Raw genomic sequence first — 26,719 nt, 5'->3', positions numbered from 1 at the left:
TAATTCTCAACGACTATCTCCTCGATACCAAACCAGATATATGTGCTATAACGGAAACATGGCTCAAACCCACGGACACAGCAATTATAAACCAACTACCCACATCAAACTACGACATCTTCTCCATCCCCCGACTGAAAAAAAGAGGAGGAGGACTACTATTTGCATCAAAAAAAGACCTCGGATTCATCCAGCACCCATACAACTCAGACTCTAAACTAGAAATGGGTCTCTTCACCTCGGATCAATTACAAATCCTACTCGTCTACGCCCCTCCAGGCCTACTTGAGACAGACCCCTCCCCCTTAGTAGAGGAAATCACAACCCTCATCAAACTGGACGCTCCAGAAATTATCCTAGGAGATTTAATCTGCATGTGGACAACCCCACCCTCTCATCCAGCTGTGAATCCTTTCTCTCAGCCCTCTCAGCCCTGGGTTTCAAACAAATAGTTAGCAAACCCACACACAAAGCAGGCCACACGCTGGATCTTATCTTTATTAACCCAGGCATCAAACATTCTTCACGCATCAAGAGCAAGAAGGTCCCTTGGTCTGATCACTCACTTATCTCAACCTCATTCTCATTGGAAAAAACCCTCCACCTCCAAAGGGCCCTCACCATCTTTCCCATACAGAAGATCCTGCTCTACAGAAGACCTCAGCTCCCACCTAGCCTCTCAACTTCCATCCATTGATCTCTCAAACCCGAACACAGCTCTCCGCTCTTGGAAAGCCATCACAGATTCCATAGCCGACAAGTTATGCCCACTAGCAACCAAAAAATCACTCACAAATGCCTCCAAAAGACAACCATGGTTCACGGAAGAACTAAGAAAGCTAAAACAAAATCTAAGACAGAAAGAGAGCAACTGGCGCAAATCCCCAAACACCAATACACGATCCATCTACAAAGCCACCCTCCATCAATACAAGTCAACTACCTCTAAATCCAAAAGGGACTACTATGCATCCAAGATTCACCACTTAATCTTCGACACAAAAGCCCTCTTCGCCTATGTCTCCAATCTCACCCAAATCAATTCACAGGAGATACCCAACGACCTAGCACAACCCAAAGCTGAAGAACTTGCTCTTCACTTTCACAACAAAGTCAACAGCCTTCTAACTCAACTGCCTTCTAATCCCACCGACCCTGCTCTTTACCAGTCTCTTCAACAGTCATCCCTCACCAACAATGGTCTTAAAACACTTGAACCCATCTCTATCTTAGAGATACAAACTCTTATAAGAAGAATGAAACCTTCCTCCCATCCTTTAGATACTATCCCCACCAAACTGCTCCTGGCCATCCCTGATTCCATCGCTAAAACATTGTTGGACATCATAAACTGCTCACTCTCTCAAGGACTATATCCTGACGACCTCAAATTGGCCTCCATCAAACCTCTACTTAAGAAACCCAATTTGGATCCTAAAGACCCCAACAACTTCCGTCCTATTGCCAATCTCCCATTCATAGCCAAGATTCTAGAAAAAGTTGTCAATACTCAACTCTCCGAATACATTGAAGAAAACAAAATCCTATTCCAATCACAATACGGATTTCGCAAATCACTGAACACAGAATCCCTTCTCATCTCCATGTCTGACTTCATATTAATGGGCCTTGACAAAGGTCAATCCTTCCTCCTAATTCTATTGGACCTATCAGCCGCCTTTGATACGGTCAATCATTCCATACTCACTTCCATTCTGGCTTCTATTGGTATCTCAGGCACCGCACTCTCATGGTTTAAATCTTTTCTCTCCAACAGAGGCTTCAAGGTTAAGATACAGAACAAAGAATCTTCACGAATGGACGCATCCATAGGAGTCCCTCAGGGCTCCTCACTCTCGCCTACACTCTTTAACATTTATCTTTTACCAATCTGCCAACTACTCTCCAACCTTAACCTCAAACATTTCCTTTACGCCGACGACATCCAGATCGTGATACCCATTAAAGAATCTTACACAAAAACATTGGTTCACTGGGAAAACTGTCTCTTCGAAATCAAACATCTCCTGTCTAACCTAAACCTAGTTTTAAACTCCTCTAAAACAGAACTGCTACTCATCTCCCCAGATAACAATTCCATCTCTAATCCTCCAACTACCCCAACTACTACACAGGTGAGAGATCTAGGAGTATTAATTGATAACCGGATGAACCTTAAAGCTTCCATCAACAGAACCACCAAGGACTGTTTCCATAAACTCCAAGTTCTGAAAAGAATTAGACCACTCTTCCACACGCAGGATTTCAGAACCATTCTACAAGCTATCATTTTTTCTAAGATCGATTACTGTAACTCTATCCTGCTGGGCCTATCTTCCTCCTACACTAAACCCCTTCAGATGTTACAAAACGCTGCGGCAAGATTACTGACAAATTCCAGGAGGAGGGACCATATATCTCCAATCCTAAAAGATCTCCACTGGTTACCTGTTCACTTTAGAATCCTCTACAAATCTCTTTCCATAATATACAAAACCATCCATCAACACTCCCCACTCGACTTACAGATCCCATTCCAAATTTATAACTCCTCCAGACCAACAAGGCCCGATCTCTCAAGGTAATGTGTCTGGTAGTCTTGGCTGGGGGCACTTGAAGAGACCAACAGAGGATCTCTTCAAGTGCCCCCAGCCAAGACTACCAGACACATTACCTTGAGAGATCGGGCCTTTTCAACAGCTGGCCCCCTTCTGTGGAACTCCATCCCACCGGACCTTAGACAGGAGCCCAGCCTCCCAACCTTCAGGAAGAGACTTAAGACCTGGCTGTTTAAAAAAGCCTTCCCGGACACCGATTAATTCTATTCAACCAGATCTACCACTTCCACATGTAAAAATGTTATTACTAATGTAAATACCTCTATCTAATGTTATCCTCTCCCTTCTCTTCTCTTCTCCCAGTTCTATTACCTTGTTATTTGTAACTGCTTCCTTCCACACTAATAGGTTATTCAACTGTTCTTTGTACACCCCTGTTATATGTAAACCGGCATGATGTGTTTGCAACATGAATGCCGGTATATAAAAAATTTTAAATAAATAAATAAATAATTAAAATTTTGTCTTACGAGCTTTCTGCATTGCAGATTTGATGACGACTGATTGGTGTGGAAGTTGGACTGAAGAATGAAAGGAATAATCTTTCATCCGGTATTAATGTCTACCTTCCGAGATGTTGGAGGGGTGGACAAGGAAGTGTCCCATGCCTTTTCCATTAAGGTTGTTAAAACCTGGTGTGGTAAGGCTACTGGCTCATTGGGAACATCAAATATTTTCAGGATCTCCAACATTTCTTGTCAGGGGTGCGGAATCCTCTTGGTTTCCACATTCAATATCTGACCAACTTTCTCAATAAATTGAGAATATGAGAGGTCTTCTGGAGGGGAAGAAGCTTGTGGAGGTAAAGGAAGTATCCGAATCCAAAATGTTCTCTGTTATTGGTAACTTTGAAGATGGGAGGCTTTTTGCTGCCATACCAGGTAATGTTGGATCCTCCGGTGGAGGTCCTGTGGGTGGTAATGCCGATGTTCCTACCGACTGTAAAAATTGACTAAGAATGTTGGTTATTTGAAACATTGCTTGTGTCGCTAAGGCTGAAGTAGATGACTGTGGAGATGGTGCAGGCAATGATGGTGGCTGTAAAGGCAAAACCTTTCCTGGAATCTGTGTACCAATGGATGACACAGAGGTAGAAGATGATGATCCAGGTGATATAGATGCGTCCGAGAGGCGTATTGGCGATATCTCTCCTTTGGATTCAACCGGTAAGGGTGTTGAAACCTCTTTCCTTCCTTTATGACCAGAATGGTGTTTTTTTGGTATTTTAGGAGTCGGCTGCGTCGAGGTAAACCCCAGTGCGTCGATAGGCATCAGTTGCGTCGCAGATGCATCGCTCGAAGCAGATTGCATCACAATGTCCTCTCTGCATCGATGCGTCGACAGTGGATGTGTCGATGCTTCGGCGCATCGGTGCGTCAGTAATCCTATGCTTCAATGTGGCATCGGCCCTCTTATCTTCAGAGCGTCGATGTGTCGATGTAGCTGGATATGTCGGTGAAGCATGCGGCCACGGTGCCACCTAAGCATCCCCCGTGCCTCAAACTAATTCTTGGCCAGCAGTCAAAAGATGGTGTCCTGACCTGGGGGAGTCAACTGAAGAGGCTCTTCTTGAAGACGGGTCCTTCTTTCTTCGCTTAGGACCTGGAGAGGAGCAAACAGAGGCTTCAGAAGTGGCATAAGTACCTGAAGCTCTGTTCTGCAAGTCTTGGATCCTTTGAGCCCATGCGGACATGCGTCCATAGTCCACACAGTTCTTTTAGTCATGTTGGGGTCCGAGACACAGGTAACAAGATGAGTGGCCAACTGTGGCCAACATAATTTTTCCACACGAGCAAAATTTAAAACCTGGCGAGACATAGCTCAGCAGACCCCAGTGATGTTAAATTGCTGCTTTTCCTGTCTTTTCTTTACTTTAGTAAAACTTTTTTTCTTCACAATTTCAGTTTCTCTTAGGAGAGAGGAGCTCCATGAGGCTAAGATCATGCGGAAAAAAACTGACTGAGGAGCCTGAGGCAATCCTGACAATATGCAGGAGGGAGCTCCTAGCTGAAATATTTTACTAGACTTAGAGAGAGAGCTCCACCACCTAGTGGCTCGGAAGACGTACCCAGACAGCATGGCTAATTCAGATGCTTATCTACATGAAAAAAGTTTTTACTATGAGTTTTTGCTTCCACGACAAACTTATTTTCAAATTCTCTCTTTGCCTTCCTTATCAATGCTTTGCATCTGACTTGCCAGTGCTTATACTGTTATATGTTTTCTTCATTCGGATCCCTTTTCCATTTCTTGAAAAATGTTCTTTTAGATATTATAGCCTCTCTCACTTCAGTTTTCAACCTTGCCGGTAGTCGTTTAGCCTTCTTTTCACTTTTTCTAATGCATGGAATACATCTGTTCTGGGCTTCCAAGATGGTATTTTTAAACAACATCTATGCCTGAGTTAAACTCTTAACCTTTGCAGTTGCACCTTTCAGTTTTTTCCTAACCATTTTCCTCATTTTATCATAGTCACTTTTTTGAAAGTTAAATGCTGTCATAGTAGAGTTCTTTTTTGCGCTCCCTCCAGTTAATAAGTGAAATTTGATAATGTTGTGATAACCATTGCCAAGAGGCTCCAACACTGTTACCTCTCGCACCCAATCCTGTGTTCCACTAAGGACTAGGTCTAAAATAGTTTCCCCTCCTGTTGATTCTTGTACCAGCTGCTCCATGAAGCATCATTTATTTCATCTAAGTGTTATGACCGTCGGTCGCAGACAGCTGTGACCGTGTCTACTCACATCTTGTGTTACTCTTCTCCCCTCTCCGGGCCTGCTCTAGCGCCGCGTACCTTAAGGTTCCTCGTGGCAGCCGGGATGCTGCTGCCACCCATACTAACTCTGGGCTTTTCTAGGTGCACGCGTGCGCCACCGGCCCTCTTTTGAAGACACTACGGCAGGAACCTCAGGGGCATCCCCGACTGATGACATCACTTGGTCAGGATTCTTAAGCACTACCTTCACCCCTTGCTAGCTGACTTGGCAATGAGTTCCATCACTACTCAGCTTGCTCCTGTCTCCTCCAACCTGTGGTGGCTATCTCGGACCTATTTTGGACCTGGACCCCGGCTCAGGTACCCGTTCCTCGGGGGCCTGCTTGTGCTCTTCTCAGAGACCTGGTCTCCTGGCTTCCCCCACTCCTCAGGCTAGCCTTGCGCCTTCTGGGAGTCCTACCCTCTGGCTTCCCTGCTCCTTGGGGTTGTCTATGGGAATAGCCTCACCACTTGGGAGACTCAACTCCGTGCTTCCCCGCTCCTCGGTGCTGTGCCTACTTTCTACTTCAGTGACTGTCTGTGCTTCCCCACTCCGGGGTAGTGCCTACGTCCTACACCAGAGACTGTCTGTGCTTCCCCACTCCTCAGGGCAGTGTCTATCTTTCACACTGGTGATTACCTGTGCTTCCCCGCTCCTCGGGGCAGTGCCTTTTTTAGCATCAGTGACTGTACTCACACCTCCCCGTTTCTCAAGGTGGTGCCTCTATTCCTCTACCAGAGGTTTCACAGTGTGCAGCCCCGCTCCTCGGGGTTGCCTACGTCATTAGCTGGAGGCTTGACTCGGGATTCCCTGCTCCGCGGGTTAGCTTACGTCATAACATTAGTACCTTTCTCGCTAAGCAGCTCCGTCCCTCGGGACTGTCTCAGCAGTATACCTCCTGCACTTCGTGCCTCATGCTCCCCGCTCCTCGGGCCTGCCTGGCGCTGTTCTCTCAGAGGTCTCTGCCCAGGTATTGCTCTCCAGCTCAACATGTATACTGTGGGGTCCCTCAGTACTGTTTCTCACCCCACTCCTCGGGACCTCTCCACAGACTTTCTCCTCGAGCTCCTGCTGCACCTGACCTCGCATCCTGATGGTGTGGACCTGTGGGGATCCTCCCCACAGGTGGTAACAACTCTTAGCTTGGGCCAAGGTTCCATGAAACCCACGAATCCTAACTCTAGGAACTTTACTTCTCTAAAATGTCCTGATGTAACGTTCACCGAGTCAATACTGGAGTAAGTGAAATCACTCATCATTATTGTGCTGCTGATTTTGTTAGCTTCCCTAATTTCTTGGGCAAGTCACTTTACCCTCCGTTGCCTCAGGTATAAAATTAGATTGTAAGCCCTATGGGGACAAGGAAATACCTATAGTACCTGAATGTACACTTTGAGATGCTGAAAAGCAGAATATAAAAATCTAAATAAATAATAAAATAAATTTCATTGTCTATTAGTTCATTCTGGCCAGATGGACAGTAATACACCCTCATTATTTAATTTATTTATTTAAAAGTTTTTATATACCATCATTAAGTTATTTACTATCATAACGGTTTACAATAGGGCACATATATAAAAAAAAAAAGATCATACTTTACATAGAGGGTGCCAATATTATCCGGTGACAAATACACATTAAATACTATTTGGTTTATGACATGGAATTTACGTTGATGAAATTCTCCTGGGAGAGTATATGTTTTGCTATTCAACCTGTCGGTTTGTTGACTACGATTATCTGAGGGATAAAATAATTTCCAGGTAATATCTGGAGATTGTTTGCTGGGTGCTCTATATCCGCTTATCCTTATTTATTTGCTTGCGTCGTTTTCTTTATCGAAGGCTTGTTTGAAGAGCCAGGTTTTGAGGTTTATTTTAAAAAGTTTATGATTTCCCTGAAGTCTTAGATCAAGGGGACCGGCCAGAGACAGTGCATGTTCCCTAACCTGGGTTAGTCTTGCTGTTTTCACAGAATGGTTAAGAGGGTTTTGTTTGCTGATCTTAAATTCCTATGTGGGACGTGTACTCGAAGCGCTGTGTTCAGCCATTCTGCTTTTTCGTCATGGATTAATTGTGTATTGTGCAAAGTGCTTTGAACTGAACTCTTTGTTCTATGGGTAGCCAATGTAGTTCGGCTAGTGTATCTGTGATGTGATCTTTTTTACTTTTTCCAGTAAGAATTCTAGCTGCGGAGTTTGTAATATTTGCAGTGGTCTTATCGTAGTGTAAGGTAAACCAAGTAGTAATGCATTGTAGTAGTCAGGGCTTGCAAATATCAGTTATTGAAGCACTGTGTGAAAGTTTGGCAGCGACAGTAATGGTTTAAGTTTTCTAAGTACCATAAGTTTAGCATACCTTTCTTTATCCTTTAGTGTTATGTGCTGCTTGAGGTTTAGCTCTGTATCAATTATTACTCCAAGGTTGCGTACCTTCTCGGCTAATTCAATTTTTTGGTTGCTGTTCAGAATTATTGGAGTTTGTGTAATGTTTATGCTTTTTCATTCTAAGTGTATGAATTCAGTTTTATCGATGTTGATTATCAGCTCCTTTTGGTTTAGTAGTTGTTTTATTATATCTAGATACATAATGGCTAAACTTATTGTTTTTTCAATGGTATCCTCTATTGGTAGGATTAATTGAATGTCATCGGCGTAAACATAATGTATGATTCCTAGTCCTGCAAGGAGATGGCATAGTGGAAGTAGATATATGTTAAAAAGAGTAGCTGAAAGTGCCGATCCTTGTGGAACTCCTGTTTTTAGGGTTATTTTTTCAGATAGAGTGTTATTAATTTGTACTTGAAATGTTCTGTTGTTTAGATATGACCTGAACCATATGATTGATATGTTTAGATATGACCTGAACCATTATGTATCTAGATATAATAAAACAACAATAAAACAAATATAATAAAACAAAGCATTCTCCACAGTGGGCCCAGTCATCTGGAACAAATTACCGACTGACCTAAGACTGGAACCCTGCCTTCTTACCTTCCGACGAAAACTTAAGACTTGGCTTTTCCTCCAAGCCTTCCCTAATTGCTAAAGTGTTCAATCCAGACTCAGCCCAATAGATGGGACGTTCGCACTAGTCTCAGTGCTATTCATATGTATTATTACACCTAGTTAATTTTGTCTTACTACTTCCTGGCTACTCTAGCCCCCAAGTTCAATCTCCCTATTATATGTAACTTTGCTTCGGCTCTCTTGTTTGGTTAATTAGTTTTTCCCCTAAGTTCCATGTAAACCGGCCTGATATGAATCCCTTCATGAAGACCGGTATAGAAATATGTTAAATAAATAAATAAATAATTGTTTTACCATGTAGTCCTATTTCTTCAAGTCTTTTTATTAGTATTTCGTGATTCACTGTGTCAAATGATGATGATAAATCCAGAAATACCAGAATGTAATGTTTTCCACTGTCGAAACCTCTTAGTTTGTTATGTTAGTGCCAGTAAAAGAGTTTTAGTGCTGTAGTGCTGACGGAAACCATGTTGTGATGGGTAAAGGATATTGTTATTATCTAAGTGCTCAGATAGTTGTTTTTGCACTGTTTTTTCAATTAATTTTGCCATTAGAGGTAGGTTGGAGACTGGCCTATAGTTCGCTAGTGTTAGGGGGTCCATGTTTTTTTTCTTTAATATTGGTTTGATGATTGCTCCTTTCAGTATTTCTGGCATGTGACCTTCTTCTAGGGAGGAGTTTATCATTTTTGCAATAGTTGGAGCGGTGATGTCAGGAAACTTTTTTATTTCTAATATGGGTAATGTATCTATTTTATGTGGGGCAGGGTTAAGTTGTCTAAGCATGTTCTCGACCTCAAAGTTAGTTATCTCATCGAATTTGGACCATTGTGTCACATCTCTTTTATACATTTTAATCTCTTGTTTGGGTGTCTTTGGTATTTTGGTTCACAGGTTCTCAATTTTATCAATAAAAAATCTAGCCATTTCATTGCACCTGTTTTCGGGTAAGTTATCTGGAGAGTTTGTAGTATCTTTGGTGAGATTATTGACTAGTTTGAAAAGGGTTCTTGAGTTATTCATGTATTTTTCTATCTTTGTGCTAAAGTAAGTCTTTTTGGCTTCGAGAATTGATTTTTTGTAGTATGCTAGTTGTTTACGGTATTGAGTCAGGTGATTAGCTGTTTTATTGTTTTTCCAATTTTTTTCTTTTTTCCTGTTTTTGTTTCAATTTCTTTATGTGTTCGTTGTACCATGGGTTTTTTTTTTTGTTTTGATTCCTTTGCATGTATGGGTTTTTTGGGTTTATGTTATCCACTAAGGGGTAGATTTTCAAAGGGGTACGCGTGTATCCTACGCGCGTACCCCCGAAAACCTACCCCAAACCCCCCCTGCACGTGCCGAGCCTATTTTGCATAGGCTCGGTGGCGCGCGCAAGCCCCGGGACGCGTGTAAGTCCCAGGGCTTGCATGAAGGGGCGTGTCAGAGGGCATGTTGGGGGGCGTGTCCGGAGTGACACGGCGTTTTGGGGGCGTGTCGCACATGACGTGACATTCCGGGGGCTGGGCCGCGGGCGTGGTTTTGGCACGGGGGTGTGGCTGCGTCCTCCGGAACAGCCCCCGGGTCGAGTCTTGGCACGCCAGCAGCCTGCTGGCACGCGCGGATTTACGTCTGCCTCCAGAAGGCATAAATCCATGGATAAAGGTAGGGGGGGTTTAGATAGGGCCGGGGGGGTGGGTTAGGTAGGGGAAGGGAGGGGAAGGTGAGGGGAGGGTGAAAGAAAGTTCCCACCGAGGCCACTCCGATTTCGGAGTGGCCTCGGAGGGAACGGAGGCAGGCTGCGCGGCTCGGCGCACACAGGCTGCCCAAAATCGGCAGCCTTGTGCGCACCGATCCAGGATTTTAATAGATACGCGCGTATCTATTGAAATCCCACGTACTCTTGTTCGCGCCTGGTGCGCGAACAAAAGTACACGCTCGCCCAAATTTAGAAAATCTACCCCTAATGTATTAGTCATGTTGATCCAGGCTGTTGTTGCTGTATTGCTGTCAGGGTAATTAAATGATTTAAGTTCATCTTATAACTTGTCTTTCAGTGTTTCAGTATTAAATGAGGGGCAGTAAGTAATGATCATTGGTTCCTTTTTTAGTATTCCTGTTGATTTTGTTGATTTTGAAAGTGATAGCATAGATAGCATAGTGATAGCATAGATAGCATAGTGATTGATTTTTCTGTTGATTTCTGTTGATTTTGAAAGTGATAGCATAGATAGCATAGTGATAGCATAGATAGCATAGAGAAGGTACAGAGAAGGGCTACCAAAATGATAAAGGGAATGGAACAACTCCCCTATGAGGAAAGACTAAAGAGGTTAGGACTTTTCAGCTTGGAGAAGAGACGACTGAGGGGGGATGTGATAGAGGTGTTTAAAATCATGAGAGGTCTAGAACGGGTAGATGTGAATCGGTTATTTACTCTTTCGGATAGTAGAAAGACTAGGGGGCACTCCATGAAGTTAGCATGGGGCACATTTAAAACTAATCGGAGAAAGTTCTTTTTTACTCAACGCACAATTAAACTCTGGAATTTGTTGCCAGAGAATGTGGTTCGTGCAGTTAGTATAGCTGTGTTTAAAAAAGGATTGGATAAGTTCTTGGAGGAGAAGTCCATTACCTGCTATTAAGTTCACTTAGGGGCGGATTTTCAGAGCCTTGCTCGCCTAAATCCGCCCAAAACCGGGCGGATTTAGGCGAGCAGGGCCCTGCGCACCGGTAAGCCTATTTTACATAGGCCTACCGGCGCGCGCAGAGCCCCGGGACTCGCGTAAGTCCCGGGGTTTTCGGAGGGGGCGTGTCGGGGGCGTGTTCGGGGGCGGGCCCGAACCGCGCGGCGTTTTCGGGCCGTGCCGGGAGCGTTCCGGGGGCGGGCCCGGGGGCGTGGCTACGGCCCGGGGCGGCCCGGGGGGCGTGGCCGCGCCCTCCGGACCCGCCCCCAGGTCGCGTCCCGGCACGCAGGAGGCCCGCTGACGCGTGGGAATTTACGCCTCCCGGAGGGAGGCGTAAATCCCCCGACAAAGGTAAGGGGGGGCTTAGACAGGGCCGGGTGGGTGGGTTAGGTAGGGGAAGGGAGGGGAAGGTGAGGGGAGGGCAAAAGGAAGTTCCCTCCGAGGCCGCTCCGATTTCGGAGCGGCCTCGGAGGGAACGGGGGTAGGCTGCGCGGCTCGGCGCGCACCGGCTATACAAAATCGATAGCCTTGCGCGCGCCGATCCAGGTTTTTAGCAGATACGCGCGGCTCCGCGCGTATCTACTAAAATCCAACATACTTTTGTTTGCGCCTGGAGTGCAAACAAAAGTAGGCCTATTCGTGGAGTATGAAAATCCGCCCCTTAGAGAATAGCCACTGCCATTAGCAATGGTTACATGGAATAGACTTAGTTTTTGGGTACTTGCCAGGTTCTTATGGCCTGGATTGGCCACTGTTGGAAACAGGATGCTGGGCTTGATGGACCCTTGGTCTGACCCAGTATGGCATTTTCTTATGTTCTTATGTTCTTATGAATAAGGAGGTGATCAGACCATGGGATTTGTGTATAGCTTGTGTTTGTTTCTTCAAGGTGGCTGGTGTTTATGAATGTGAGATCAAGAGAATGTCCGTCTCTGTGTGTGGGTTTATCTGGTATTAGTTTAAACCCTAATGCATTCATTGTGTCTAATAATGTCTGGATGGGGGCATTGAGTCCATGTGAAGATTGAAATCACCTAGTACGGTGGTGGGTTTTGCTGTATTTAGTGGAGCTGTGAAAAATTCAATTAAAGGGGAGATGTTTAATTCTAGTAAACTGGGTGGACAATATAAGAGGCAGATTTGAATATTACAAGTTTCAAAGATGGCGATTTCATGATTAGCCAGAGGTGAGATAGATTGCAATTTACATTTGAATTGTTTTTCTATAATTAGTAACAGTCCACCACCTCTTCTGTTTATTCTGGGAATTGAGAAGATATCATAATTTTTGTTCACTAATTGATTTTTTATGACTGTATCAGATTTTTTCAGCCAGGATTCCATAATTGCTATGAAATTTGGTTTAGTATCAAATAGTAAGTCTGTGATTATAGGGAATTTTTTTGAGACTGACTGTGAATTAACTAGAAGAAATGTTAGCATCAAGAATTTGTTCACATTAGTATGGCTGTTTTAATTTGGATGAGGTTATTCGAGTTGCTAGTTTTCTTTTCTTTTGGGTTGTTCCAATTGATTGTTTTATTTGGGTGTCTGAGTCCATACCTTTGTTGCAGCAGACCTGAATTAGTTGTCTTTCTAGTCCATCGGTATCCATGTTGGCTTTGTATGAAGAGGATTATGCTATTTGGTCTATCCCTTCTCGGGTCGAACGAAGGGGGCAAACAAAGGGGCAAGCCCCTTTATCGCGCTCCTTTGATGTGCAATGCCGGTGCGCGGCGCCTCCGGTCAGGCTGGCGCTATTTTTAAACCCCCTGGCGCGCTTTTGTGACGTCAAAAGCGTCGGCCATGGGGGCGGAGCGCTGTCCCTTTCCTTTGGCTCAGCAGCGTCTGGAAAAAAAACAGAGGGAGAGAAAAAAAAGACAAAAAAACCAGAGAGATTAGCACGGGAGATAAGAGCAGGACACAGGCAGGTATTTCAGGGGCCTCCGGTTCAACATTGCATTTTGTTTCCTGCAGAACTTTTATCCTATTTGACAATGCTCTCTTTAACATATAGTGCCACCCCTCCACCAATTTCACTCATCCTATCATTTTGATATAATTTGTACCCTGGTATCACAGTGTCCCATTGGTTATCCTCCTTCTACAAGCTCTCTGAGATGCCAATTATATCTACTCTTCATCTAGTGCTATACACTCTCCCATTTTATTTTTTAGACTTCTATCATTTGTAGGGATGTGAATCGTTTTTTGACGATTTAAAATATCGTCCGATATATTTTAAATCATCAAAAATCGTTAGAGCCGTGATACAATAACAATTTCCCCGATTTATCATCAAAAAAATCATAAATCGGGGGAAGGGGGAGGGGAAGGGGGAGGGCGGGAAAACCGGCACACTAAAACAACCCTAAAACCCACCCGACCCTTTAAAATAAATCCCCCACCCTCCCGAACCCCCCCAAAATGCCTTAAATTACCTGGGGTCCAGAGGAAGGGTCCCGGTGTGATCTTTTACTCTCGGACCTCCGGTGCTTGTAGAAATGGCGCCGGCGCTACCTTTGGTTTTTCCGTCCGGAAAAACAATTCGCGGCAGGAGATCACTCCCGGACCCCCGCTGGACCCCCAGGGACTTTTGGCCAGCTTGGGGGGGCCTCCTGACCCCCACAAAATTTGCCAAAAGTCCAGCGGGGGTCCGGAACGACCTCCTGCAGTCGAATAGTGTTGTCTACGGCCGGTGCCATTTTCCGTACGGAAAAACGATTCACATGCAGGAAGTCGTTCCCGGACACCCGCTGGACTTTTGGCAAGTCTTGTGGGGGATAGGAGGAACCCCCAAGCTGGCCAAAAGTTCCTGGGGGTCCAGCGGGAGTCCGGGAGCGATCTCCTACGCTCCTGACCTCGGGGGACAAAAAATAAAATGGCGCCGGCGCTACCTTTGACCTGTCATATGACAAGGCAAAGGTAGTGCTGGCGCCATTTCTACAAGCACCGGAGGTCCGAGAGTAAAAGATCACACCGGGACCCTTCCTCTGGACCCCAGGTAATTTAAGGCATTTTGGGGGGGTTCGGGAGGGTGGGGGATTTATTTTAAAGGGTCGGGGTGGGTTTTAGAGTTGTTTTAGTGTGCCGGTTTTCCCGCCCTTCCCCCCACTGGACCCCAGGTAATTTAAGGCATTTGGGGGGGGTTCGGGAGGGTGGGGGATTTATTTTAAAGGGTCGGGATGGGTTTTAGGGATGTTTTAGTGTGCCGGTTTTCGATTTACACGATTTTCACGATATTTAAAAAACCCAAACGGCGACGATCCGATTCCCTCCCCCTTCCCAGCCGAAATCGATCGTTAAGACGATCGATCACACGATTCACATTTCTAATCATTTGAACATAAGAACATAAGAAAATGCCATACTGGGTCAGACCAAGGGTCCATCAAGCCCAGCATCCTGTTTCCAACAGTGGCCAATCCAGGCCATAAGAACCTGGCAAGTACCCAAAAACTAAGTCTTTTCCATGTAACCATTACTAATGGCAGTGGCTATTCTCTAAGTGAACTTAATAGCAGGTAATGGACTTCTCCTCCAAGAACTTATCCAATCCTTTTTTAAACACAGCTATACTAACTGCACTAACCACATTCTCTGGCAACAAATTCCAGAGTTTAATTGTGCGTTGAGTAAAAAAGAACTTTCTCCGATTAGTTTTAAATGTGCCCCATGCTAACTTCATGGAGTGCCCCCTAGTCTTTCTACTATCCGAAAGAGTAAATAACCGATTCACATCTACCCGTTCTAGACCTCTCATGATTTTAAACACCTCTATCATATCCCCCCTCAGTCGTCTCTTCTCCAAGCTGTAAAGTCCTAACCTCTTTAGTCTTTCCTCATAGGGGAGTTGTTCCATTCCCCTTATCATTTTGGTAGCCCTTCTCTGTACCTTCTCCATCGCAATTATATCTTTTTTGAGATGCGGCGACCAGAATTGTACACAGTATTCAAGGTGCGGTCTCACCATAGAGCGATACGGAGGCATTATGACATTTTCTGTTTTATTCACCATTCCTTTTCTAATAATTCCCAACATTCTGTTTGCTTTTTTGACTGCTGCAGCACACTGCACCGACGATTTCAATGTGTTATCCACTAGGGATGTGAATCGTGTCCTCGATCGTCTTAACGATCGATTTCGGCTGGGAGGGGGAGGGAATCGTATTGTTGCCGTTTGGGGGGGTAAAATATCGTGAAAAATCGTTAAAAATCGTTAAAAATCGAAAAATCGAAAAACCGGCACATTAAAACCCCCTAAAACCAACCCCCGACCCTTTAAATTAAATCCCCCACCCTCCCGAACCCCCCCCCAAATAACTTAAATAACCCGCGGGTCCAGCGGCGGTCCGGAACGGGCTCCTGCTCCTGAATCTTGTCGTCTTCAGCCGGCGCCATTTTCCAAAATGGCGCCGAAAAATGGCGGCGGCCATAGACGAAAAAGATTGGACGGCAGGAGGTCCTTCCGGACCCCCGCTGGACTTTTGGCAAGTCTCTTGGGGGTCAGGAGGCCCCCCACAAGCTGGCCAAAAGTTCCTGGAGGTCCAGCGGGGGTCAGGGAGCGATTTCCCGCCGCGAATCGTTTTCGTACGGAAAATGGCGCCGGCAGGAGATCGACTGCAGGAGGTCGTTCAGCGAGGCGCCGGAACCCTCGCTGAACGACCTCCTGCAGTCGATCTCCTGCCGGCGCCATTTTCCGTACGAAAACGATTCGCGGCGGGAAATCGCTCCCTGACCCCCGCTGGACCTCCAGGAACTTTTGGCCAGCTTGTGGGGGGCCTCCTGACCCCCACGAGACTTGCCAAAAGTCCAGCGGGGGTCCGGAAGGACCTCCTGCCGTCCAATCTTTTTCGTCTATGGCCGCCGCCATTTTTCGGCGCCATTTTGGAAAATGGTGCCGGCTGAAGACAACAAGATTCAGGAGCAGGAGCCCGTTCCGGACCGCTGCCGTTCCGGACTGCCGCTGGACCCGCAGGTTATTTAAGTTATTGGTGGGGGATTTAATTTAAAGGGTCGGGGGTGGGTTTTAGGGGGTTTTAGTGTGCCGGCTCACGATTCTAACGATTTATAACGATAAATCGTTAGAATCTGTATTGTATTGTGTTCCATAACGGTTTAAGACGATATTAAAATTATCGGACGATAATTTTAATCGTCCTAAAACGATTCACATCCCTATTATCCACTATGACACCTAGATCTCTTTCTTGGGTTGTAGCACCTAATATGGAACCCAACATTGTGTAATTATAGCATGGGTTATTTTTCCCTATATGCATCACCTTGCACTTATCCACATTAAATGTCATCTGCCATTTGGATGCCCAATTTTCCAGTCTCACAAGGTCTTCCTGCAATTTATCACAATCTGCTTGTGATTTAACTACTCTGAACAATTTTGTGTCATCTGCAAATTTGATTATCTCACTCGTCGTATTTCTTTCCAGATCATTTATAAATATATTGAACAGTAAGGGTCCCAATACAGATCCCTGAGGCACTCCACTGTCCACTCCCTTCCACTGAGAAAATTGCCCATTTAATCCTACTCTCTGTTTCCTGTCTTTTAGCCAGTTTGCAATCCACGAAAGGACATCGCCACCTATCCCATGACTTTTTACTTTTCCTAGAAGCCTCTCATGAGGAACTTTGTCAAATGCCTTCTGAAAATCCAAGTATACTATATCTACCGGTTCACCTTTATCCACATGTTTATTAACTCCTTCAAAAAAGTGAAGCAGATTTGTGAGGCAAGACTTGCCCTGGGTAAAGCCATGCTGACTTTGTTCCATTAAACCATGTCTTTCTATATGTTCTGTGATTTTGATGTTTAGAACACTTTCCACTATTTTTCCTGGCACTGAAGTAAGGCTAACCGGTCTGTAGTTTCCCTGATCGCCCCTGGAGCCCTTTTTAAATATTGGGGTTACATTTGTTATCCTCCAGTCTTCAGGTACAATGGATGATTTTAATGATAAGTTATAAATTTTTACTAATAGGTCTGAAATTTCATTTTTTAGTTCCTTCAGAACTCTGGGGTGTATACCATCCAGTCCAGGTGATTTACTACTCTTCAGTTTGTCAATCAGGCCTACCACATCTTCTAGGTTCATCGTGATTTGATTCAGTCCATCTGAATCATTACCCATGAAAACCTTCTCCATTACGGGTACCTCCCCAACATCCTCTTCAGTAAACACCGAAGCAAAGAAATCATTTAATCTTTCCGCGATGGCCTTATCTACTCTAAGTGTAGGGATGTGAATCGTTTTAGAACAATTAAAATTATCGTCAGATAATTTTAAAATCATCCTAAATCGTTTGAGTGCACAATACAATACAAATGCCCCCGATTTATCATTTGTATTGTATCGTTAAATAGGGCGCGGGAAAACCGGCACACCAAAAAAACCCTAAAACCCACCCTGAACCTTTAAAACAAATCCCCACCCTCCCGAACCCCCCCAAAATGTTTTAAATTACCTGGGGTCCAGTGGGGGGGCTCCCGGCGCAATCTCCCTCTCTCTCTGGCCACGGCTACGTTGAGAAATGGCGCCGGTGGCCCTTTGCCCTTATCATGTGACAGGGCAAAGGTAGCGCCGGCGCCATTTTGGTTCCTGGCTCCCGACGTCACGCGTGCAGGAGATCGCCCCCGGACCCCCGCTGGACCCCCAGGGACTTTTGGTCAGCTTGGTGGGGGCCTCCTGACCCCCACAAGACTTGCCAAAAGTCCAGCGGGGGTCCGGGAGCGACCTCCTGCACGCGGGCCGTATTGCCAATCTTCAAAATGGCGCCGGTGCTACCTTTGCCCTCACTATGTCATACGGGCGACCGCACCCTCCGGAACAGCCCCCGGGTCGGGTCTTGGCACACCAGCAGCCCACTGGTGCACGCGGATTTACGCTCTCTCTAGCATGTCCTGATGCTACATTTACCCAGTCAATATTAGGGTAATTTAAATCTCCCATTATTACTGCACTGCCAAATAGGATAGCTTCCCTAATTTCTCTTAACATTTTGTCCTCATTCATCATTTTGGCCAGCTGAATGGTAGTATACTCCTATCGCTATACTCTTCCCCAACACACATTGGATTTCTACCCATAAAGATTCTATGGTGCATTTAGTCTCTTGTAGAATCCTTATCCTGTTGTACTCTGTGCAATCCTGGACATAAAGTGCCACCCCCTCCCCCCCCCCCCCAAGTTGCTCCTCCCTATCATTGCGATATAATTTGTACCCTGGTATGGCACTATCCCATTGGTTATTCTCCCTCCACCATGTCTCTAAGATACCAATTAAATCTTTCTCATCATTCACTACTATACATTCTAACTCTCCAAATTTACTTCTTAGACTTCTGGCATTGGCATACAGATATTTCAAAATGTGTTTCCTGTTTGTATTAACTGTCTACTTTTCAGATGACAGGAATAAGTTTAAATCTTTTAGCTCAGGTAATTCTTATAGGCACATGGACTACTTTTGTTTTTATTGGAACCTCTCTGTTGGGGTGCCCTAACTCGTCTGCTTCATTAGTATCCTTCAAAGACAAACATACACAAACTCTAAGCTTTTTCCTACCATTTGGCTAGATTTTTATAAAAACACACAAATTCTAAGCTTTTTCATTCCTTTTGGCTAGTATTTTTTATAACAAACACACAAACTCTAAGATTTTTTCTTCCTTTTCGCTAGCTTTTTATAACAAATACACAAACTCTAACACCCAAATTTAAAAAAGGCTGCACACATAAAATCCAGGGGATATGCACGTGGTCGGGCCTTGTGCACACTGATCACATTTTTAAAATGACACAGAAGTGCCGGGCCATGCAAAGGGGTGGGCCGGAGGCACAGTCTGGGTGGAGAGGGGTGGGGTGGGGGCCAACCTGGACAGTGACCATTAGGCTCTGTCCCAGAGAAGCACATACCAGCAGCCAACTGGCACGCAGAAGTTACTTCTGCTCTGAAGGGCAGTAAGTATTAAAACAAAAAAAATGTAACTAGCTAGGTAAGGGTTAGGGGTTGGGGAGAGGGAAAAAGGTAGGAAGGGTAGTTAGGGGGATAGGGAAGTTCCCTCCCAGTATGTGTTGTGATCCCGGGTCGGCCCCGGGATCGGTGCCTACCCGCTCGCAGTTCCGGCACCAGCCCGTGCTCCTCGGGACCCCAGGGACCTCCACTTTCACGGCCCCGACGTCGGCCTATCGCTCCTGGGCCTGCAGACCCCTCTACCACCGCGTTTCTGCCCCGCCGGAGCAGCCGGCGTTCCTCGGCGGCTGGCCCCGCCCCCTAGATGCACGCACGCGTCTCAGGCCTTAATTTAAAGGGACCAGCGCGGGAAAATGCTGGGTCTGCCTCTGATGACGTCAGACGCTGCAGGGCTATTTAAGCCCTGCAGCTGCTCCTCTTCAGGGCCTTGCAACGAGGTTCCCAGGTTTACCTGTCTCCAGTTGCTGCGTTCCTGTGCCCTCTTGATCTCCTGTGGTTCCTGATCCTGGACTGGCTTACGGTGATTCTTGGCTTCTGACCCCGGACTGGCTTACGACAATTCTTGGCTTCTGACCCCGGTGCGGCTTATTTATTTATTTTTATTTTATTTATTTTTAATTTTTATATACCGAAGTTCTTGTGGGAATTACAAATCACTCCGGTTTACATAAACGATGAACTGCCCAACAGCGGATGGGGGCTTTACATAGAACTGTAGAACATAAGGAACAATAAAACCGGATGTCAATTTAACATAGTAATAATAAATATAATATAATATAATATGTACATACAATTTAACTATTTAACGTAGTAGAGATGACCTGTCAAATCTACCATATAGATACAATAAGAGTAATATAGTGAACTTATGGATTCAAAAATTGATTGAGCAGTTGTGGAGTCCTGATAGTAGGAATTGGTGAGATGTCGATAATTTAGGGATACTATTATTTAGGAAGTCCTTTTGTCTAAGTATCATTGAGAATCTGGGAAGGCTTGTTGGAAAAGCCAGGTCTTTACTCTTTTTTTGAACTCTTGATGACTGGGTTCTAGTCTTAGATCTGGGGGGAGAGCGTTCCACTGGTGGGGTCCAGCTGAAGATAATGCTCGTTTGCTCAATGCTGATTTTACTTGTGGGACATGCAGTGTTCCTTTGTATGCGCTTCTAATTGGTCTGGAAGATGTATGCGGTTGAAGTTGAGTGCTTAGCATGATAGGAGCCAGATTGTATATTGCTTTGTGTACTATTGTGAGTATCTTATAGAGTATCCTATATTTGATGGGAAGCCAATGTAAGTTATGAAGGATTGGGGTGATATGGTCTTTTTTGTTAGAACTTGTGAGGATTCTAGCAGCGGAATTCTGTACCATCTGTAATGGTTTGATGGTGTTGAAGGGTAGACCTAGCAGAAGGGAGTTGCAATAGTCGAGCTTTGATAGTATGATGGATTGCAGTACGAGCCTGAAGTCCGAGAAGTAGAGGAGGGGTTTAAGTTTTTTAAGGACTTGCAGTTTGTAAAAGCAGTTCTTAGTGGTAGTGTTTACGAACTTTTTTAGGTTTAGATGGTTGTCTAGCCAGGCTCCAAGGTCTCTGACGTCGGGTGAGAACTTGCTATTTGAGTTATGAGAGAGGTTTGATGAGATTGTAAGGGGATCCTGGGAGACAATGAGCATTTCGGTTTTATTGTCATTCAATATTAGGTTGAGGTTTGAGAGGATGTTTTTAATCGGCTGTAGGCATTCGTTCCAGTATGTGATGGTTTTTTCAAGGGATTCTGAGATCGGGAGAAGGATTTGTATGTCGTCTGCATAGAGGTAGTGTGTAAGCTTGAGGTTTGAGAGTAGGTGGCAGAGAGGGAGGAGGTAGATATTGAAGAGGGTGGGTGAAAGTGAGGAACCTTGTGGGACTCCTAGATCTGTGAGGACTGGATGCGATTCTTTGTTGTTTATTCTAACTTTGTAGAATCTGTTGCTTAAGAAGGACTGGAACCATCTTAGAGCTGTGCCTTTGATCCCTATATTGGCAAGTTGGTCTATAAGTATCGTGTGTTTTACCGTGTCAAACGCAGCAGAAAGATCAAGAAGAACAAGCAGGTACGATTGTTTTTTCTCCAGGTTAATGAGGATGGTGTCAGTGAGAGATAGTAATAGAGATTCGGTGTTTAGGCGTTTTCGGAAACCATATTGAGCCGGGGATAGAATATTATGATCTTCCAGGTATTCTGACAGTTGCTTGTTGACAATTTTCTCCATCAGTTTGGCAATGAGTGGTAAGTTAGCGATAGGTCGAAAGTTAGCTGGGTCCGATGGAGAGGCGTTTGGTTTTTTTTAGTAGTGGTTTGAGGATTGCCAATTTTAACTGGTTGGGAACTAGACCTTGAGAAAGGGATGAGTTAATAATTTCTGCCATTGGTTTTGAGATGGTGTTTGGTATGGCTATGAGGAGATTAGTTGGTAATGGGTCTGATGGATGGGAGGATGGTTTGAGTTTCTTGAGTGTATTTTCTATCTCCAGTGAAGAAGTGAGCTCGAATGAGTCCAGGCATGTGTTTTGTTGCGGCAGGGCTGTTAGGTGGTATGTTTGGGTGGAGCTGTTGGTTGTGATTGAATGTGTAAGGTTGGTGATTTTTGTCTTAAAGTAGTCGGCGAGTTCGTTTGCTTTGTTGAGAGCTTGGTGGTCTGGGATGGTGGGAGGAGATGGTTTGGTTAGAGAGGAGACATATGAGAAAAGAGCCTTTGAGTCGAAAATGAAGTTGTGTATTTTTTTTGCGTAGAATTCTCTCTTTGTTCTAAGGATAGTATTCCTGTAAGTGTTGAGGAGGGATTTGTAGATGGCATGTGTCGAAGTGGTTGGGTTTTTTCTCCAGCTTTGTTCATTTTTTCTTAGCGATTGCTTTAGTGATTTAAGTTCTGGGGTAAACCAGGGTTTTCTATTGTCTAATGTGGGTTGTATGGTTTTGGTTGAAGTTGGGCAGATTTGATCTGCGATTTTATTGTTGATAGTGATCCATGAGGTGGTTGCAGTTATTGCGTCTGTAAGGTCTAGTTGGTTTAGTGCTTCGGACATCTTTTCGCTGAGTGTGTCTGGAGAGCATGGTTTCCTGAAGTGGATGGTGGATTTGGTAGCGACTTGAGGTGGTGGGTTGTTGATCTTAAGGGTTGTGCGGATGACTCTGTGGTCAGACCAGGGAACTGGAGAACAAGTGGGGTTGGTGTGAATGGTAAAGGGTTCGTTAATGAAAATAAGGTCCAAAGTATGGCCTGCCTTGTGGGTAGGACTGTTGATGATTTGCGTAAAGCCCAAATGGTTGAGTGAGGAGAGGACTGTTTGGCAGTTGATGGATTGTGTAGTAGCATCTACATGTAAATTAAAGTCTCCGAGGATTATTGCAGGTTTGTCTGTGTTTATATGTTTGGCTATAAGTTCGATCAGCGGTGAGGGATCCAATTCTAAGGTTCCTGGTGGGGCGTAAACTAATGCTAGTTGGATTTGTTCTGATTTAAAGAGGGAGAATTCTATTTTGGTGGAGGTGTTCGTAAGTTGTAAAGTTATACTTAGACCTTTTTTTGCTGCAAGGAGGAGTCCTCCACCTCTTTTTTTGGGCCTGGGGACAGAGAATAGGTCGTAGGATTGCATGGGAAGCTGATTTGTGAGTACAGTATCTGTGTGTTTTAGCCATGTCTCTGTGATAGCACAGATATCTGGGTTAACTTCTATGAGATAGTCACTGAGGATGTCCATTTTTTGGTAAGAGACTGTGCGTTGAATAGGGTTAAGGTAAACAGAGAGAGTCCTAGGAATTGCGTAATTGGAGATATCATTATTGGTATAATCCTTTGTTGTCGTGCAATGTGATGTATTGTAGGTTTTGTATGCTTTCTGAGTTTGTGCCAAATTTTGGGTATGGTGTAGAGGTGCATTATTGTGGCTTAGTTGGTTGTGAAAATGTTGCGGTATTGGAGATACTGCAATAGGTATAGGGGAGACTTGATGAATGCTAGAGAGACTGGATGGATGCTGTAAGCTGGAGAGTCTGGATGATTGCTGGAGGGTCTGGATGATTGCTGGATGCTGTATGCTTGAGAGTCTGGATGATTGCTAGAGAGACTGGATGATTGCTGGAGACACTGGATGATTGCTGGGTGCTGTATGCTGGAGAGACTGGATGATTGCTGGAGAGACTGGATGATTGCTGGAGAGACTGGATGATTGCTGGGTGTTGTATGCTGGAGAGACTGGATGATTGCTGGAGAGACTGGATGATTGCTGGGTGTTGTATGCTGGAGAGACTGGATGATTGCTGGAGAGACTGGATGATTGCTGGGTGTTGTATGCTGGAGAGACTGGATGATTGCTGGAGAGACTGGATGATTGCTGGGTGCTGTATGCTGGAGAGACTGGATGATTGCTGGAGAGACTGGATGATTGCTGGAGAGACTGGATGATTGCTGGGTGTTGTATGCTGGAGAGACTGGATGATTGCTGGAGAGACTGGATGATTGCTGGGTGTTGTATGCTGGAGAGACTGGATGATTGCTGGAGAGACTGGATGATTGCTGGGTGTTGTATGCTGGAGAGACTGGATGATTGCTGGAGAGACTGGATGATTGCTGGGTGTTGTATGCTGGAGAGACTGGATGATTGCTGGAGAGACTGGATGATTGCTGGGTGCTGGGCAGTCTGGAGGAGTGTTGAAAAAGCAGATGTTTGAATGAAGCCTGGATAATGGAGTCCCTGGACGAATGCTTGGGTGGAGCTGACGTTGTGTGATTCGGTTGTGGAGGGTTGGGTGGCAGAGCCGTTTGGTGTCGGTGGTTTCTTGTTATATCTCAGGTTCACACGAAGGGGCACACAAAGGGGCAGGCCCCTTTGTTGTGCTCCTTAGGCGCGCGACGCTCGGCGCGCGACGCCTAACAGGGTGTAGATTTGAAGCCCAGCCGGGCTGTAGCTGGTTGGCTGGCTTCTGGTTTTGGGCGGGACTTGGCGCGGTTCGCGGTTTTTTTTGTCTTTTTTTTCGCCGCGTTTCTTTGGGCGGATTAGGCCTCGGAGCGTGCGGCTGGCGTCGGGGTCCCCGGGTGGGGAGGCCGAGTACTGACCTGACCTTCCCCCGGTGGGGCTCCGGCGCCGGTCGCGCAGGTCTACGGTCGCGGTGTTGAGCAGGAGCGAAATGGCGCCTGCAGCCTTGTTTTAAAGCCCAGCCGGGCTGTAGCTGGTTGGCTGGCTTCTGGTTTTGGGCGGGACTTGGCGCGGTTCGCGGTTTTTTTTTTGTCTTTTTTTCGCCGCGTTTCTTTGGGCGGATTAGGCCTCGGAGCGTGCGGCTGGCGTCGGGGTCCCCCGGGTGGGGAGCCCGAGTACTGACCTGACCTTCCCCCGGTGGGGCTCCGGCGCCGGTCGCGCAGGTCTACGGTCGCGGTGTTGAGCAGGAGCGAAATGGCGCCTGCAGCCTTGTTTTAAAGCCCAGCCGGGCTGTAGCTGGTTGGCTGGCTTCTGGTTTTGGGCGGGACTTGGCGCGGTTCGCGGTTTTTTTTTTTGTCTTTTTTTCGCCGCGTTTCTTTGGGCGGATTAGGCCTCGGAGCGTGCGGCTGGCGTCGGGGTCCCCCGGGTGGGGAGGCCGAGTACTGACCTGACCTTCCCCCGGTGGGGCTCCGGCGCCGGTCGCGCAGGTCTACGGTCGCGGTGTTGAGCAGGAGCGAAATGGCGCCTGCAGCCTTGTTTTAAAGCCCAGCCGGGCTGTAGCTGGTTGGCTGGCTTCTGGTTTTGGGCGGGACTTGGCGCGGTTCGCGGTTTTTTTTTGTCTTTTTTTCGCCGCGTTTCTTTGGGCGGATTAGGCCTCGGAGCGTGCGGCTGGCGTCGGGGTCCCCCGGGTGGGGAGGCCGAGTACTGACCTGACCTTCCCCCGGTGGGGCTCCGGCGCCGGTCGCGCAGGTCTACGGTCGCGGTGTTGAGCAGGAGCGAAATGGCGCCTGCAGCCTTGTTTTAAAGCCCAGCCGGGCTGTAGCTGGTTGGCTGGCTTCTGGTTTTGGGCGGGACTTGGCGCGGTTCGCGGTTTTTTTTTGTCTTTTTTTCGCCGCGTTTCTTTGGGCGGATTAGGCCTCGGAGCGTGCGGCTGGCGTCGGGGTCCCCCGGGTGGGGAGGCCGAGTACTGACCTGACCTTCCCCCGGTGGGGCTCCGGCGCCGGTCGCGCAGGTCTACGGTCGCGGTGTTGAGCAGGAGCGAAATGGCGCCTGCAGCCTTGTTTTAAAGCCCAGCCGGGCTGTAGCTGGTTGGCTGGCTTCTGGTTTTGGGCGGGACTTGGCGCGGTTCGCGGTTTTTTTTTTGTCTTTTTTTCGCCGCGTTTCTTTGGGCGGATTAGGCCTCGGAGCGTGCGGCTGGCGTCGGGGTCCCCCGGCTTACGGTGATCCCTCTGGCTCTTGACCCCGGACTGGCTTACGACGATTCCCTGTTCTCGGACCCCGGTTTGGCTTACAGCGATCCTTTGGCTTCTGATCCCGGATTGGCAAGCGACGATTCTCTGGTACACGACTCTGGACTGGTGAGCAACGACCTTGGACTCCGTCTGACTCAGCCCCCGCGGGCCCTCCTAAGTCCCAGCGGCCGGGTCCCTACGGGCTCCTCCTGGGGGGACTCCGGCTTCCAGGGTGAATCTCCTAAGTCCCAGCGGCCGAACTCCTACGAGCTCCTCTCAGGGGAGGATTGGCTTCCAGGGCGAAGATCCTCTCACCATTGTACCAGCTCCACCGTTTCATCCTTCCTTGCCACGGCCCTTGGTCGCATAGGGCTTCCTAGGATCTTCCTCCGGCCACCCACAACTCCGTCCTTGCCGCCGCCCGGTCGGGACCTCCGCTGCCACCTCGCTCAGCGGCTCACCCTCTGGTTCCGATCGGCCCAAGGGTCCACGAATCCAACAGATTGCAAGGCCATGGATCCGGCGGACCTTGCCGGCCTCAAGGCTATTCCAGGCATAGCCCAGAAGCTGCAACAACAACAGTCCTGCCTCGATACCTTGATGTCGACCGTTCAACGCCTGGCGGATCGTGTGGAAGGGGCCTCCGCCGCTCGTCCCTCCGCATCGTCTCAGGCCAACGTGGGTTCCCCCGTCCCGGTACAGATGCCATCCCCGCCACGGTACTCTGGAGATCCGAAGGCGTGTCGGGGATTCCTCAACCAATGCTACATCCGCTTTGACCTTCTGCCTGCGCAGTTCTCTACAGACCGGGTTAAGACGACCTACATTATTTCTCTCCTGGACGGGAGACCCCTGGCTTGGGCTTCTTCCCTTTGGGAGCGCCAAGACTCCCGACTGAATAACCTCGTACAATTCGTCAAGGCCTTCCGGAGGATTTTTACGAACCGTCTCGTGCCTCTACAGCTGCCTCGGAACTCCTCCAGCTGAGACAAGGTAATCGCCCCCTAGAGGAATACGCGATGGAGTTCCAGACCCTTGCCACCGAATTGGCCTGGGGGGAGGACAGCCTGCATGGGATATTCCTGGAGGGCCTTTCCCCACGGCTCCAGGATGAACTCGCGGCTCGGGACCTTCCGGATGACCTCCAAGAGCTCGTAGAACTGGCTGGACGAGTGGACCGACGCATCCAGCGCCGCTTCCGGGAGCGAAGGCCCGTCCAGGGGCCGGACGCTCGTCGAAC

This window comes from Rhinatrema bivittatum, chromosome 15, assembly GCF_901001135.1.
Source record: "Rhinatrema bivittatum chromosome 15, aRhiBiv1.1, whole genome shotgun sequence".
In the NCBI taxonomy this organism is placed as follows: domain Eukaryota; kingdom Metazoa; phylum Chordata; class Amphibia; order Gymnophiona; family Rhinatrematidae; genus Rhinatrema; species Rhinatrema bivittatum.
Note: the sequence above shows the minus strand (reverse complement) of the source record.